Here is a 17,585-nt window from a genome sequence, read left to right as displayed (position 1 = left end):
GGGCCGCGGACGACCATCCACAAGACCTTAGTGGGGCTATTAGATTTTCACTGTGTTCCCACAGCTGGGAGAATCAATATTGGGTTTGGGACAAAATTCGAGTGCTTTTTGGCCGCTGAGAATTGGAAGGTTCTACACACTCCAGGGACAAAGGGGCAGAGGGCTGACCTCCAAAGGCCTTAACCCAGAGGCCAGTGGGCCTCTCCTAAGCCGGGGAGTTATACACTGTGGAGGGGCGTTAACTTCTCCAGCTTGTACCGCACTGTACATTGTAAAAGCCACCCTTGAAAACGCCTTTGCTTGCCTCGCAGATGTGTGTGGCACAGCAAGACTGTTCAGCTTCCATCGCTGGGCCGCATCGCTGTTTCCTTGAGCCTCCTGTGAAGCACAGGCTTGCTGTGGGCTGTGTGGAAATCCCAGAGAAGGCGCTGAGATGCTGCATCCACGGGAGGCCTGTGGGAACAGAGATGGGTGAGGGGACTGCAGGCCCAGGCTTCTGCCTGCAGCTACTCCAGGGCGCAGGCCACTGAGCATTGTGATGAAGGAGCAGCTCACGTGCTTAAAACTCCCTTTTTTTCCGAGTGTGCAGTGGAATTCACATGGGCTAACTGGTCCTACCCCCCTGGAGGGTTTGGGCTAAGAGAAGGGGGTTTGGTGTCAGACAGGCCTGGCTGTCCAAACTGTTATTTCTCCGAGTGTATCTTTATTTCATCGTGTGTATCTGTAACTTGGGATACTAATAGCCTATATCACATTTACTATGTGTCAGGGACTGTTTCATACATATCTTCCCTCCTCTGGTCTTGGCAATTTATCTGCCTCCCGCAGGGAGGCTGGAACATTACGGTCTGCGTGAAGGCCAGTAAACGGTCGGCGCCATCTTACTGCCATGCTGTCACATCCTCTAGGTCTCCCCATCACACTATCTCTGCACCATTCATGTAACAAACCTCTCTTGACCACTCTGGGCCTCTAAGGGTCAGAGACAAAGAGGTCCCCGTGGTTCTCCTAATGGACCCGCTCTCCAGCCCCTTTGCCTGACTGCTCCCTCAGCCTGCAGTCGTCCCCCGCCCCTTGATGTCATCTGCCTACTGAACACGCCTCACCACCGCTCAGGCGTCACCTCCTCCCTGAAGCTCCCCCTCAGTCCACCGTGAGCGGACAGTCACCCAGTTTGGTATGACACCTGGAATCCGTTCTGCTGTGTCAGGCAGCCATTCTGCCTGACCCGTCAGCACCCGGAGTACATTATCCTGGACCCCTCTGATCTCTCTGGCCCCCTGCCCACGGTGTGGTCCCACAGCGTGTTCTCCATCTTTACTCTGTTACCTGTATTTTCATTGCTGGTTTTCCTGTCCTGCCTCCCTGACCTGACTGTGAGCCCTGGCAGGCCAGTCTGAGTATCGCTCACCCCTAGCTAGCCCAGGGCTGGCCCCTAGAAGGTAGCAGTAATGGGGAGAGGGGGAAGGAGAGGGGAAGCTGGGTAGAAGATGAGGAATGGGGGGGAAATGAGAGCTGGTGTATTTTTGGCCCATGTGCTGATTACCAGGGGGAAGGGGCCACAGGCTGAAAGACGTCTTCATAGACACCTCCCCCAGCCATCTGCCCCCAAAACTCTGGCACAAGCAATCTCGACCTTTCTCATAAAAACTGTAGCTCACATGCAAATTGCATGTAAGTGTTGAGAATGGTCTGGGTTTTGCCTTTGGAAAGAAAAACAAATCTTTCGCCCTACCCTGTGTCTGTTTCATTGTCCAGCCCTTTGAGGCTCTGGTCTGTGAGTGTCTGTGCCAGTGTTTGGGGCTGAGAATGGGCGCTTTATGGGCAAAGGAAGCAGGGCTTTCCCTTGGCTGGTTCTCCCAGCCCAGCTGCCAGGCACAGGGCTGGCTGCCTCGATCCGCTTCTAGAAAGTCCCCCGCCTGTATTGAGGAGGCTGCTGCCCTTCCAGGCGGGCCTCTAGGACAGCCCTTGAATCAGGGCTGCCCTGGGCTATGGAAGGCCCACTGCCCAGGTGCCAGGCAGCACAGAGCAAGGGCACAGAGCCCTCATAGGCCTTCCTCTGCAGAAGCTGTGTGCTGCAGTGGAAAGGAGTCAGGCGCGGACCAGGCTCTCAGTGTCCAGCTGTGTGACCTTGGACCAGCTTTTTGACTTCTCTGTGCCTCAGTTTCTTCTTCGGAAAAACGGGGAGAGCAGAATCACCACCTCGATAGCGCTGCTGTGAGGAACAGGTGGGACAATGCTCTTGATCACACTTTGTCAATGGAAAGGTTAGATGCACATGTCGATTTTTCAGTAATGGAGCAGGAAGTTGACGTGTTCGTGGTGGCACCAGGGAAGGACAGCTGCTGTGTTCCGCAGGAGAGTGAAGGCCAGCGAAGTGCAGAATTTACCAAAGAAAAATCCAAGGAACAATGGCACACTTCGCAAAGCTCTTCAGGTTGCAGGGTAAAGGCTGGGTTGGTGAAGCTGAGGCAAGATTCTGTGGTGCCTTCGGAAAAGGCACTCGCCCTCCCCCTCCGCCTTAGCGTATCGGGATCTCCGAGAGCTTGCTCTGCGCCCCTGCAGCTGGGGTCTGACTCATGCCCAAGGAAGCTCCAGTGGCTGGTGGCAGCCGTGGAGGGAAGTAGAGACATGGCCCTATGACGGCAGGCCAGGGGTCGGCGAATCAGGAGTTGTAACCACAGGTGGTCCAGCAGGGACATCACCAGAAAACCTGCCAACTTAGAAGATCAGAGAATGCAAAGCCAGCCTTTGACAGTACAAGCAATTGAGAACTCGCCCCCCAACATGATCCGTGGAGAAACCAGAAAATAGGGCAGCAAGCTAGTGGAGGGACAGATCAGCAAACGCACAGGGTCCTCCTGGCAGCAGGCCCTAGTGGGACGAGGGAAGAAGGTGTATGTAATGAGTCGAGGCAGGATCACTGTCTTAAAGGGACCACGGGGCCTTTTATTACCTAACAGAGACAAGAAAACTCATGGGTCTGCCCATATCCTCACTCAGGATCGAGGAACAGACTTCACGCAATGACTAGGTTTGAAGGGAAACAAAGGGGAAAATAAGAATCCTGCATGTCCACTGGATGTACTGGATGTCCTGCATGTACTGGATGCATTATTACTGCTCCAGCACTAACCCCGAGCTGAGCACTAAGCACAGCACTTTATATTTTTTAAATAACCCACTGAGGTAGGCGCTATTGTAATGCTCATTTTGCAAAGGGAGAAACCAAGGTTCTGAATAGTCAGATAACCCGTTGAGGCTGCCGGATGGGTGGGAGGGAGCCAGGCGGCCGGGCTCCAGACCGCCACACCACCTCCCCGTCCCGGCGTCCTGGTGGGCTGTCAGACAAGGACTGGCATTGTCCCTCACATCCTCCAAGGGCACTCAGCTAAAAATACTTCAAGAGAGTGCCTGGGAGTCGTCACCGGTCCCTTTAGGGAAGGGCTTCAGGGAGACACACTGTTCTGGTTGGAATGACTCGGTGTCAAACACCAAGGCCCCCTGAAGAGAGCTGAAGGAGAAAGGGGGGGAGCATCCTCATAGGGCCCGGGGCGTGTTCTGGAAGCCTGTGGGGACCGTCTGCCTCCAGCCCTCTCCTTCCTGCTCCCTCCTCTCTCCTCTGCACGTTTCTTAATCCACTTTGCAGACCAGGGCTGCCTCGGCTCCCGGCTTGGGGGCCCCACTGCGCCAGCCCTGGGACCAGGTGGCCGGATTCCGATGCCAAGCGCAGAGAAAGATGAGTTCACCGCGGACTGGGTGCCCCCCGGTGCCAGGCATTATTTTGGGCACGGGATGCAGTGTGCCCAAAACAGGAAACAACTAAGCAAAACAAACTGGCCTGGAGGGGCAGCCCGTCTGATAGGTCTACGTTGGGCCAGCTGACCTCGGCCCTGGCCCCATCAAACTGCCCCGGAGGTGGGGTCCCGCACTGCTGGGGCCCCAGGCCTGCGGTAGGTGTGGAACCCAGGACCGCCCGTCCCCGAAGCCCTGAGGCCAGAAGGCCTCAACCCGCAGCTCCGGCCCTTCCTGGTGGCAGCTGGGCACCGCTGTGTCCTACTGGCGGTACCCTCAGGAGGGCCTCCACCTGGTCAGGCGTGGCCCTGGTCCCTTTCATGCTGGGTTTGACATACATTGTCCTTTACCCGACCCCCTTTTATGTCAGATGAAGCCAGACCTGACTGTTCCTGTAGCTCGAAGCCTGGAGGGAGCGCGCGCCTTTCAGGGAGAAGCGGGCAGCTCCCCCTGGCCCGGCGCAGGCAGCCAGTGGGGGCAGAGCCGGGGGTGAGAGCACACACAGAGGAGGGACTATACTGGGACTCTTGTCCCCCCAGATGGTCTCCTCTGAGACAGTGGCACTGCTTTGCACAGCTGGGCCTGGCTGAACAGGGCCTTGTCAAAGTGCCTTCGTCTTTCATTGTCCCGCAGGCGGGGACAGCGGCGACCTGGGCAGTGAGGGTCCTCCCTGCTTCCTGTTTGATGCCAGCTGCTGCGTTTCAATTGGCCTGACTGAGCCCCCCCTTTCTCTCTCTCTCTCTCTCTCTCTCTCTCTCTAACACGAGCGACTGCGCACTCGGGAATGGAATGGATTACGTCAGATACTGCACTCGCCAGCCCCGGTGCCAAGCTGGGCTGCTCGCTGCTGCCGCAGAGGGGGCCACCCCGGCCTGTGCACCCTGGGAGGGAGTTCACAGCGCACAACCCCCGCCGGGGATCTGCGGGGCCCTCAGGGTTTGTCTGTTGAGAAGCATGGTGGTTAAGCTCACGGATATCTGAGTGAGGGGAGACCAGGACCCAATCCCGCCAGAGCCACTTGCTATGCCAGGCTGTGCCGTAGCTTAACCCTTGGTGCCCCAGCTTCCTGTGCGAAAAGAGGTGGATGGCGGTTTCCTCACTGCACACGGCAAGATGAAATCAGAATAACAGATGCCCGGCGCTTTGCGTGATTCCCGGGACATGTAACAGCCTAGCACACGGCAGCCAGTGTTAATGCACTGGTTACACCCATTCTTGAACTGTCCCTCAGCCTGGTCTCCAAGGCCACAGAAGTGTGCTGGGACCAGGCACTGGAGACAGACAGACCTGCAAAGTGTGACAATCACATGCACCTCTAGGATTGTTATGTTAAATGAGATAATGATAATAAACCCGTCCCAGTGCTTTACGCATCTTACCCATTTAATCTTCACAGAAGCTCTAAGAGGGAGGGACAATTATTATACGCATTTTACACTTGGGGAGACGGAGGCATTAACAGGGGCCTTAAGTGACCGGCTCAAGGTTATGAGCTAGCAAATGAATAGTAGAAAGTGGGTGAAAATGTCTCCTCACTGGGTTGATCCCACTGTCTACCGCATGGTCTGAAGTGCCTGGCACCTTGTGGGACTCAAAAACTGTGAATTATGTTTCTACACATCACAGATGTATAAGTGACAAGGATTCTGGGCAGAATGGATGTTTGGGACAAGACCTGTGTGAATCGTTAGGGAATAAAGGCAGGCCAGTGGTGTGACCAAATAAGGTTGAGCACCTGCTATATGCCAGGTACCTCCCGAGGCCGTGGCGTGTGTGACAGTCAGTTCTGAGAATCAGCACGTGTGGTGGGTGAACAGGCCCTTGTGGTTCATGCGAATTCCGTTCACACACATCTGCGGTTCTGGTCTCAGGTTAGGCCGAGCACCACTCTTCCTTAGACCTGGGGGGGAAAGTGGCTCCTGGCTGCCCACACCGAGCAGCAAACAGGATGTGCAAAGCTTTGGAAGGACACCCTCCTCGTGGCCAAATTCCCAGCCTTATTTTCCGCTGGTCCAGAAAAATACATGCACAGAGCGAAGCAGTGTCCAGGCTGAGAAGCAGAGGTGTCCGTCTGAGGCTGGCAGGAAACAGATGGCACTCACAAATGAGGTGACTGCGGAGAGTTCAGTAAAGGGGCTGTTTACAAAGGGGTGGGGAACCACAGGACTAGTTTAGGTCCCTGGGGCTGAAATAGCTGAGTGCTGTCACCTCCCTCGGCCTGGAGGGAGAGGGGACGGAAAGTCACCTGGGTCCTGAGACAGCACTGGGTGGAGAGGCCCATCTGGCAGGAGCTGGGGCCTTTGGTAAGGGGTTCAGCCAACCCACACTGGCCCAGCGAAGGGGAGGCAGGGAATGAATGCCCCCATGTCCCCTTCCTCCCTGCTGCCAGTCTCCTGCCAGGTTCCACATTGAGCCCAACCAGGAACCAGAGGGCAAAGGGGCTCCACTGATTCAGCCCACACGGATCAGTCCCCTTAGGGCACAGAGCGGGTGGAAGAGGGTGGTGGGGCTGGGCAGGCAAAGGGAAGATTTCTGGAACACTAGTTCTTAACTGGAACCACGGAGAGACCATCGCCTCCAGGACTGGCGATTCAAAGGCAAGGAGAAGTTGGGGGTCTCCGTGAGGGTGTCTGTTTCTGGTCTGTGGAGCAGGACGTCTGGAGCACAGCTGGACCTGTGCTGGTCACCTTCGGCTGCTCTGCACTGTGGGTGGGGTCTCCCAACCAATTCGAATTGAATCAAGCATCCAGTCTCATTTTGCCTCGATGGCTACACTCTTCAAAGCCAGAAACAGCTCGTGAGGACTCTGCACGCTCAGGAGTGCTCCAGCTGCAAGCTCACTCGTGTCCTTCAAATCTGGCATCAGTTTCTCTTCTTCTGTGACGTCTTTCCTGACATTCGTATACATCCGTCCCACTGTCTAAAATGTAGACAGACCCCAGGATGGCATGTTTTATTCATCTCTGTGGGCCCAGAACCTGATGCAGGCTTCCATACTGCAGGGTCCCAATAAATATTCCTGGAGTCTTCAGGTCCCCGTAGTCCTCAACAGACTCCAATTTAACCAGCATTTATTAAGCCCCTACTACTTCCTGAGCACGGCGTCAGGCCATTTTCATATTAATTTTCTAATTTAAATATTCTCAACAGACCTGGTTGTTATCCCCATTTTTACAGACAAGAAAACTGAGGCTCAGAGAGATGCAAGATTTGAAGAGTTCTGCTTCTCTGGGCTAATGCTCTTTCCTTTCCTGCTCAGAGGTGCCTCTTGATTGGCCACTGAACAGTTGCTTCATGCATATGCATGAGCTGACCGCCCCGACGGGCCCAGGAGAGGCCGTGTGTCTGTGCGCACCTGCATGCGCACGCTTTGTGAAGCTCAGAGCACCCGTGACCTGCTCACGGTGCTCGCCTCGGCGTGATGGCTGCTGCCAGCCATACCGTCCCTGTAGAGTCGACCTTGAGCCCACCCTGCAATATGAGCGTGAGATGGGCTCCCACGGACGCTGCCCCTGAACTGGGCTCTAAATTGGATGCAGGAGCCCCGGCTCTCCCGTTGATTCAAAGCGCACCTATTTCTGACTGTTCCCTCCGTTGAACAGTGAAAACGTAAACTTGTGAGGTGCCTACCCTTTAATGGTTCTACCGTGGAGCTGCCAAAATTCCAATCAGCCAATAAAACCGCCTGCCTCAGAAGAGCCCCAAGCACATGCCCACTTACCAAACAGAATAAAAGGTAGAAGATGTTTAAAAATACACACTCCATATGCCCTGAACCTGCACATGGTTCTCTCAGTCTCCATCACCACAGGAACAACGGTTAGCCGTATTGTAAAGGTGATGGGCCTGAGCCTCGGGGTGCTGGGGCACCCTGTCCAGGGTCACACAGCTAGGCAGTGGCGGAGCGGGGCCTCCGGGCAGACCGGGGCTTCTGGCTCTTGCCCACGGATGGGACCAGCCGAAGCTTTCTACTGCCTCTAAGCCTGCTGGCCTCAATCACAGTAGTGTCACCTCGATTCCTTCTCATTACCTTCTGCCCTATTTTACTAAGGATTCAGGGCAGAATCTGGCCTAGAAAAACATCTTTCTGACCCCTTAGAGAGAGAGCGCGACGGAGACGAATGTGTTTCTAGGCTGTTCTGTGGAACCTAAGGCACTTTCTTGCCAGGCCTTTCTCCTTCCTGCTAGTCCTCGGGACACTTGATCTGCCCCTGGCTAGGGCCCTGTAGCAGCCTGCCTTCGTTCAGCCCTACCTACCTCCCCTTTTAGGCGAGGTCTGCGTCTCACCCTTCAGTCCCCTCTGTCACCCAGGCTCCGCTGTCCATCAACATTTACCCAGCACCGATCATGCACAGAGGACCATATCAGACACTGTCCAGCTGTGACCATGTTTCTTCTCTGTGGCTGTCCCATTTTACAGACGAGGGTACTGAGGCCGGTAGGGGTGAACAACTTGCTCAAGGTCACAGGGCTGGTAGAGGGCAGCGCTGGGACTCAAGCGTTGGCCAGCCTGCCCCATCATCGGCGTCCTTTCTCCAACGGCAGCTTTGGAACAGACGCTCAATACACGCCAGCTGAATGACAGGGGAAGGAAGCGAGGAAGGGGGAGACGGAGGAACATTGAAAATAGTTCAAAGACAGCAAAATAAAGATAAATAATAGAATACTTCCAAGCAGTACACTGGCAGAAGATTAGAAAAATGGGTCTCAGGTCTAACTTCCTTTCTTCTAAAGTCATGAAAAGGGAGCCCCCCCCCCCCCCCCCGATTGTAGAAAGAAACATGGAAGCAGCTGGATGAGAGCTTCAGAGTGGATCTTCCTCTGAGCTTTCAGTGGGGGGATGGAAGCACCCCAATGACGGTCGTAATATGTGCTGTATGGTTCTTTTCAATAGACATGAGCAATTTATACATGCAGGTAACACAGATGTGTACGTGCAGTGAAGTGAGACAAGTCCCCGCCCTTGGAGGTAAGTGACGAAGGCTTGGATTCCAGGCCTGTCCTTTCCTAGCCCAGCCTTAGCTAAAACCTCTCACGTCTCTTCACCTCAGTTTTCCCATCTGTGATGTGGCCTGACAGCATTCCTCCTTTTACGGGGGCTTAGTTAAATGTTTCCCATATTGTTCGAGCTAATTCATTTAATGAGTTTTAAAGCATGACCCCAATGGCCCTCTGCCAACTCCAACTCTCCACCTAGAGGCAGCTCGGAGTGGTGGGCCTATCCGGGGCTCTGGAGCCAGACTTTGGCTTTAAACCTGGCTTTGCCTAGTCTGAGCTGGTGGCCTGGGGCAACTTCCTTAATCTCCCTTGGCCTCCACTTTCTCACCTGTAAAGTGGGAATAATTCCAGGACTTCCCTCTTAGACTTCTTAAAAAGAGGGTACTCCCGGGGCACCCTGCCTGGCACAAGGCAAGTATTCAGAAAATGTTCATTATGATAGTGTTGTCATTATTTATTATTATTATTATTATTACATCTGAGTGTTTTCTTATGTCTTTACTTCAACTGTTTTACTAGCTGTCCCCTCCTCCACTACCCCATATTCCAACTGCTGAGCCAGAGGACCCAGATCTGCAGGGCAGCAAGGCGTCACTGAAGCGAGGAAAGGGCCTCGTCGTCTTTCAGCGATGTCAGGAGGGCTCCTTATCAATAATTGAGCAGTTTTCCAGGAACCCAATCTAGAGAGTGCAGTGGCCTGGCTGCGGCAGGGCCAGGGCCTGGGGCTGGGGCTCTCGGGAGGCTCTGGGCTCTGTGGGGACTGTTAGCTGCCTGCTCTGGGGGCGGCGGGGTCTGACTGCTGCCAGAGGGGCTCGGGCTATAGGGTAGGACTCCAGACTTGAGCATCTCCACGGGGCCCTGATCTTCCCCAGGCCCTGCCCTCCCAGCCCTGCTCCAACAGCCCCAAAATAGAAGGCACTGTTCTCTACCTGGTGTGCTTGAGCCGAGCCTGGAAGTCATCCTGAACACCTCCCTCCCTCCCTGCTCACTTTTAAGCCATCCAGGGTCCTGATGATTTTGTTTTGAAACATGACCCAGATCTGCCCCTTTCTTCCATTCTTATTAGCGCCGCTCTGGAGCAGGCGTGCTGGGACCTCCCCAGCAGCAGCGCACTGGCTTCCCTGATGGGCACCTGAAACCGCCACCCCTCCCCCAAACACACACACACACACACACACACACACACACACACACACGCAGCAGCTAGGAGCAAGCTTTCTAAGATGCAAGCCTGGTCCCGGCACCTCCAGGCCCAAACCCTCTGGTGCTTCTGCATTGCTCTTAGGAAAATACTCAGCTCCTCAAGGTCTGTGGCTAACCTGCTAATCTCCACCCCAAGCCCTTCTTGTCTTCATTGGTGACCTTTGGCCACGCCACCCTCATATCAGTGCCTGTCAGAGAGACTTCATACCTCCAGGTCCTCGCCCGCCTTGTTCTTTCCCCGACATCTGCCTCCTACTTATCAAGCAGTTCTCAGATAATGTCACCTCCTCAGAGAAACCTTCCCTGACCTCCTGTCTAAAGCAGTGACCCCACATGCCCAGGCCTCTTCCCCCCACAGCCCCTGCATATTTCCACCCCAACCAGAACTATTGGCTTCCTCATTTATTGTCTGGTGCCCTCGCTAGAGGGGGAGCTCGTGGGGACACAGGTCCTGTCTGTCTTGCTCACAGCTGTGTCCTAGGACCACCAGCTCCTGGTGCCTGAAAGGTGAACAGTAAACATGGACTAAGTGGATGGGCTGGGAGTCCTAGGTTTGACCAGAGTCCTAGGTCTGACGACTCTGTGAGCTGCTATCTGTGTGCAGTAGAGCCTGTCACTGTACCTCTTAGGGGTGCGGTGAGAGTCGGGAGACCTGGGGTCCAGCCCAGGAGCTCACCTTATCCCTCGGAGCCTCCTTTCCCTCATCTGTCAAGGGGAAGTTCTGGGGGAGATGGAGGGAGCCCAGGGCCTGGGAAGCCCATGGGCATCCTGCACTGAGCGGGGCAGGCAGACCCCTGTTCACCCACAGAAGCCACAGCTACAGGGGTGGGAAGCGGCCATCCAGCCCAAAGCCTGTTCGACGGCACGCACTTCAAAGGAGCCGAGCCCAACAGCAGCACCCCGAGCGTGGGCGTCCTCCCGCCACCGAGTTTCCCTTTGGGAAGGGGCTGCCAGGGAGCTCAGAGAGAACTCGGACCCCCGCCCACAGGCATTTCCCCCGCAGGGTGAGTGTCCATTATGCGAACTGGATATGACCCAATAGATAATTTATGGTCTGCAATTGACCTTACAGGGTCCTCTTACAGGGCTCCAAAGCTGTAACCTTCGCTTTGAGAAACTTTATCATAACACTGGCTGGAAAAGACGGCAAAGAGGATTATAAAGGTACACGAGCTGCTGTGCACAGATGCCGGAGCTGGTGGCTGTCGGGGGGCAGCAGGTGCCCCGATGCTGCAGGAGCGGCTGACGTTCAGGTTTCAGGCTATGAGCTCCCAGCTACAGAACCCCCTTTGGGCTGGGTCTCCTGTAGGAAAAACTGTTTTTGTTATTGTGACTCTACGGCTCTCTAGTTCTGCCCTCTTATTTCCCCCCCCATTGAAATAATTGATTTTATAACCATGACCCTGAACTCAGGGCGACACTGGCATCAAAGCCAGAAAGGCCAGTTGGCGCTTAGCAGCTACGCAGCCCCTGCTCGCCAGCCCACAGTTTCTTTTGAACCCCTGATGCAGCTCAGTGTGGGCAAGGCCCCTACCCCAGTGCTCGGGACACAGCAAGCGCCCAGCACACAGTGGCGGTGAACGACTCGCAGTAAACAGCCCCAGGTCCTTCGTTGTCACTTCTTGTTTGGTTTGGTTTGGAATGAGGTGAGCGGTAAAGAGATTCTAGGTGTCCGGAGTGCATTCCAATGGCCTGGATGGAGTGACCTTGGTTCCAGTGCCAGGTGACCCTTCACACGGCCACCCTGTGGCCACCAGCTCATGCCTGGCGGCCTCACTCTTAAAGCTGAGAGAAGGGAACTCACATAGGTGAGCACCTACCAGGTACCTCCAAGTACCTCAGCCGTGGTGAAACCTCACAGCAGCCTTGGGAGGTAGGGTTTCCCCCCAACTTACAGGCAGAGAAACCAAGGCTCAGTGCAATTCAGTGACTCCCTGGAGGAACAGAACTAGAAAGAGGCCAGGCTGGGTTTGAACCTAAATCTTTATGACTACAAAGACCGCACTCCTCCACCGTCTGGATCTGTTCCCGGGCCTCGGCTCTTTCTATAGGAGCCTGCAGCAAGCATGAGCTTGCAGAGTTTGCATTTGTTTAAAACAGTGGCTCCCTAAGTTGCAATTTATTTTTGAGTGTCTACTCCCCATGTTGCAGGCAGCCCTGCTCCAGACCTCTGTCCTTTCCGCCTTAGCTGCTCGGGCCTCTCATCTGTAACCTGAACCCCGATCCCAGCAGAATCCAGCCAAAGTAAGTTATCTGCTGTCAGGGCTGCTTAAATATTTCATGGTGGCCTGGATCAAGGCAGGGGACAGATCGGTCTGCTCGGGGGGCCGCTGAGGCAGCTAATGGATAACTGTGGACACCAGCTGTCCAGGGCTGGGATAGATGGCCCGTCCGTCGAGGCGAGCGGACAACGGAGGCTTTGGGTTAAGTATCTCGCTAAGGACAGGGCTGCCTGTTTATAAAAGGCCATGTTTTCAATGCCTGCTTTAGATGGACCTTGAAACCTAGACTTAGAGGAGAAGCTGCTTTAGTGTTTTTACACCCCTCGCATGATCTTCTATGAAACACACGCACACACGCACACGCACGCCTTGAGGAGGCCGGCTGAGCACCCCAATCTGCAGGTGGGTCAACTAAGGCTCACAGAATTTCAATGACCTGCTGGCTCTAGGTTACCCTGGAGGTAAAGGCAACTCTGGAGTCTGATCCCAGTTTTCTCTGTCTCCCTCTAAGAGAGGTAACAAGCTGTCGAAAGGTCTTGGCGTCTGGAGAGAGAGGAAACCTCAGTTCTCTTGCTCTTACTGCCCATGACCCGGTCACTTGCTGTGTCTGAGCTGCATTTCCATCCTCTGAGGAATTCTCGGGGTCCATGATGCTATCGCCACCGTGGCCTTTCCCCCCAGCAGCACATTAGGTGGGGGCTCCTGGCAGTCGGCGGGGAGACGGCCCGGAGGATACTGTGCCGAGGTCCAGAGAACATGGTCATCAGTCCCAGGCAGACATGAAATACGGGCCAGGGCGCCGCTCGTGTGGTGGCTGTCTCCTTTTTAAGTTCCAAGGAGAGAATGCCCTCCCTAAGCAGGTCCCCTCTTCCGCCTCTCCTGGGTGCTATGAGGATTCACAAAAGCAGTGAGCAGGGGCCTTGTAGCCCATCACCCAGCACAGTCGCCGGTGCTCAACTGGTCCCTTTTCCTCTCTTACAACAAGGGAAAGAGTCACATGTGGTTCCCCAGAGATAGAAGGAGCCTTTAATCTCAACTCCCCTTCCAAAGCCCCTGGTCCTAACGAAGCCCTAGCTTGCTTTTGCATTAACAGTCCCTAGAAGTGGACATCACATTGGACTGCTCTGGACAGCAGCCAGGTCAGCCCTGTCCCACCTACCACGTGCCACCAACACACCCGCTATTTCAGGCACAGCCACTAAGCACGTCCATCTAAACCTCTTGAGGCCACAAGGTACCAAATGCCTGGAATTAATGGGCTTCTATTTTCCTTCCCTGTGCATGCGCCTCGGTGCCTTCTCAGGGCAAGACCGCCTGGCGGAATCCTGCCTGAACTGGGGCGGCCCTGAGTCGGCTCGGAGCCCGTCACCTCTGAAATGCTGTGCATGTCCCCGGGTGCCTTTCACCACAAGGAGCAGAGGCATAGCTCACCCCGTCTGTCAGCTGAGACTCTTTTTCTTGCAGAAAGAAAATCGTGTGTGAGCCTTCCGAAAATATTTAGCTAGCCTGTTATTGTTTATTCGCGAGATGTTTATCGAGGACACACCCCTGGGCCAAGTGCCTCGCTAGGTTGTTTATAATTCATTACTAGGCTCACTTCTCGCCAGCCTCTCAGGTCAGTGGTCATAGCCCCGTTTCGTAGAGGAAAAAAGCGAGTTCAGAACGAAGAGAAAGGTTCAAGTCTTTCGTCTCCACCCTACCTGCTCGTACGTCATGTGTCCGCCAGGACCACGTCCTCCTGTGACTATAATTCCTGGTAGCCTCCAATAACACGGTTTCTTCCCTCTGTCCCCCTGCCCCGGGGCTGGTCCCGGCCTCCCTCTTGCTTGTCCCTGCATGCCTCCCCATCCCTTGTCGTCTAACCATGTGCAGGAAATGAATGACTTTTTCTCGGTCAACTCATGGTCATGAGAGGCCATCAATCTATGGTGGTTTTAAGGCACTAGGCCAAATCAGGCCTGTCGCACCTACCATGTCCCACCAAAACACCTTATGTTTGTTACGTGGCATCAGATGACCAAAACATAAGGCACGTCTTTTGCCATACGGTAGCTTACAAACCCACTTCCAGTGATCTCACCTGCTGCTCTGTCCCCGTATTATACGTTTCTTTTCTGTGTGAATGGTTCAGTTCTGGTTGCAGTAGGAACCGCGATGGACAGAGCCACGGAGGGGCTTTTGCTAAGGAGTGTCAGGATGAGTCTGCATTTAAGAGAGGCCACGTTGGGGGTGACTCAGAGAAGAGCTGGGAGAGGGGGACACTGATGGCAGGGAGACCAGTTTGGAGGCCACTGGGGACAGTGAGGATATGGATGCCATCTATCTTGGGGATACAGAGGGTAAGAGAAGTAGGAGGCAAGGAGGATGTCCAAGTTTCTGACTTGATCCACTGGATGGATGGAGGTGCCAATTGCAGAGACCGAGACCCTGGAGACAGGGCACATATTAGCTTCTGTCTTCCTTAGTGGGCAGTGGTACTGAGCAGCCGCAGGTGCAAATCCACGCTCCGATCACCTGAGCCTGGGTGATCGTTCCAACAAGCACATGCGATCATGTCACATCTCCCCATAAGACCCTTCATGGCACCTCCTTTCTTCCAGGATGAATCACAGCCCTCAGGGGTTTGCTCCCTGCCCTTCCAGCCTCTTCCTAACCCTTCCCTGTGAGTTCCAGAAGCACACAGGCCCCACGCGTACCGTGGACGCTCTTGCCTATTTGCAGGCCTCTGCGCCCAGGACTCTTTCTCCGGGATCGCCTTTCTCCATTCCACTGTCGCGGCCTGTTTATGTGTCCGGCTCTCCCGCCGACAGACGGCAGGTCCCCCGAGCATTTCCACCCTCGCAGCTGGCACGAGCTGGGCCGGGGCTTTTCCTGAGCATCACCTCACCCCTCAGCTGGCCCGTGAGCATCAAGATTTGTACTGTGATTGTTGCTCTCTTTGTGTCACGGATCCTCCTGGGGCAACACTGTCCACACGAATTCATCAATGTATTCAAGGAAAATAAAAAAATAGACCCAGAGTTTACCCGAAGCGCGGACATGATTCGCGAGGTCTACCAGAAGGGCCCTGAACAACAAAAATATCAAGCCGTTGTTGAATACCTTCAGCCAGCTGCCTGGCAGTGAACATGGAAAGAAATGTACCCCGACCACGCTTTCAGAGGTGTTCTAGAAGAAGAAATGATAAATCATTCATCATGTGAAAATGTTTTCGCTAGGATCTCCCTCGCTATCGGGGGAGTAGCTGAAGGTATTTGTACCGCACCTACGCCTTTGGTATTGTTGGGAGATGTTTTGGATCTCCTTCCTTTGAATCAGTGGGACACGATATTCGCTTTTGTGGAAAAAAATGTTGCTACTTGGAAATCAAATACATTCCATTCTGCTGGGAAAGATCATTGACTGCGTACGTGCAACGATCTCTTAAGAAGATTATCAAAATCCCAGAAGACAGTCTTCTGTGGGCGAATTCAACTCTCTTTGGCCAGGCTTTTCCCTTTATCTTAGAAATCAGGTCTTAACCTGCAGAGTCAGTTGAACCTAGAGAAGGTCACTGTTTTCCATACCCAAGAGCAGGAAGGCACCCTGGGTCAGGAGCACACTGAAGATAGAGAGGAAGGAATGGGTGTCGAAGAAGGAGACATGGGAGCTGATGAAGCTCCAACAACCTGTATCGAAAATTTGGGTCGCTTCAGGATTATTTCAGGAACCCTGTGCAATGCTATAAGATTTCACGGAAAGGCTTTTCTCAAGTATTCAGAAGAAGTTCTAGCCGTTTTCAAGAGTTATAAATTAGATGATACTCAGGCCTCAAGAAAAAAGATGGAAGAATTAAAAACAGGAGGAGAACATGTATATTTTGCAAAATTTTTAGTAAGTGAAAAGTTGATGGATTTACAGCTGAGCGACAGTAACTTTTGACGACACATCCCACTGCAATATCTCATTTTATTCCAGTATCTCAAGGGAAGGGTGAAATGTAAAAGTTCATACTATGTTTTCACTGATGAGCGATCACTCTGGATTGAAGGGACCACAAAATCAGTTTATTGACGACTATCCGAAAACCCGCCCAATGGAGAAAGGTTTTCAGAGATGGCAGAGCATCTATGAACTACTGAAGAAAACTGGACCTCCTGGAAAAATGAAGGCTGCCCCAGCTTCGTGAAAGAAAGAACCTCGAGACAAGCCTGATCCAGGGGAACAGAGAGATTCGCCAACACGCTGGGCCAGCAACGCAAGGCTCGGCTCCCTGCTTGGGAAGGAAAGAGTCGGGAAGGAGACAGATCGAGTGTGACAGCGAAGACATGGAAATGAGAGCCAGGCGGCTGCTGGTGGCCTGGCAAGATCCAGAGGGAGCACGCGCCACGCCCAAGAACCCGATTCATGCGCCGAATAGGCCGGACGAAGTGACCTTGCGGGAAGTCTAACGAATGACAATGAGACAAATAGCTTATTTTTTTTTAATTAAAAATGTGATAAAATTTTGTTACCAAGCAGCATTTGCTAAGAGGTCCACTGGTTTTGGTAAACAATAAACATTTTTATAACAACAACAACAAAAATAGACCCAGCATTTTACATGACTTCTTTAGGTGGAGGTGGAAGCAAGAGGACAGTGAGTCCCCAGGTCATGTTTGACAAGTAAAACAAGTCCCAGAGGACACACGGAGACTCTGAGGAGGGTGACATTGCACAAGAACGTTGGGGAGCTTCCCCTGAAACCAGCTTCCTGGGGGCAGAGCAGCCCAGCTTGTCCCGACCTCCATGGTCCCAGACCCTTTACCCCAACTGCGCGCAGGTTCGGCGTCCACACCCAGGCCACACACCCAGGGCTGTGCCACACCTGGCTGGCATTTGTGGCTCACATTACATTTCTACTAGAAAGCACCATCCTAGAGCATGTGCCATGCACACATACCGAGGACCATGTTTGCCTTGTCCAAATGGCCACGAGCCCGTTTCTGGAACCTGTACCGACTCCCTCCCCAGGCCGGTTCTCCCAAAGGCTGAGCAAGCTGCCCAGAGCAAACCTAGGGCCCCATGGAGCCCAGAGGGCAGCTGTGGGTGGGGAGAGGGAGCAGACGATGGGGCTTGGACAGGGACCCCCAGGTGTCTGCCACAACGAGGCCCATCTCAGCACAGTGCAGAGACCGAGGTGGGGACAGCAGCCAGGCTTGGGCCTAGGGGTCAGCTCTCCTGTGTTGTCAGACTCAGGCACAGATTTCAGAGGCATCTGAGATTTCTAAATTTCACCTTGGCCTTCCGATCATCAGATAGATATATCTGTCAAGGTGTGTGGACAGAACTTGTTTTATTTAACAGTCTGTTGGCCTGTCTTATAGCTTTTAATATTTAGATATAGGA

General features: G+C 53.8%; 1 pseudogene; it reads left to right on the top strand.

The window, feature by feature from the left end:
* The first annotated feature begins 13,745 nt into the window (after positions 1-13,745).
* On the top strand, positions 13,746-16,412 carry LOC107533893 (THO complex subunit 1 pseudogene; annotated as a pseudogene).
* Positions 16,413-17,585: the final 1,173 nt, after the last annotated feature.

The sequence above is a fragment of the Miniopterus natalensis genome, chromosome 4 (assembly GCF_054644295.1).
Source record: "Miniopterus natalensis isolate mMinNat1 chromosome 4, mMinNat1.hap1, whole genome shotgun sequence".
In the NCBI taxonomy this organism is placed as follows: Eukaryota; Metazoa; Chordata; class Mammalia; order Chiroptera; family Miniopteridae; genus Miniopterus; species Miniopterus natalensis.
This window is presented reverse-complemented; position numbering and strand designations above follow the sequence as displayed.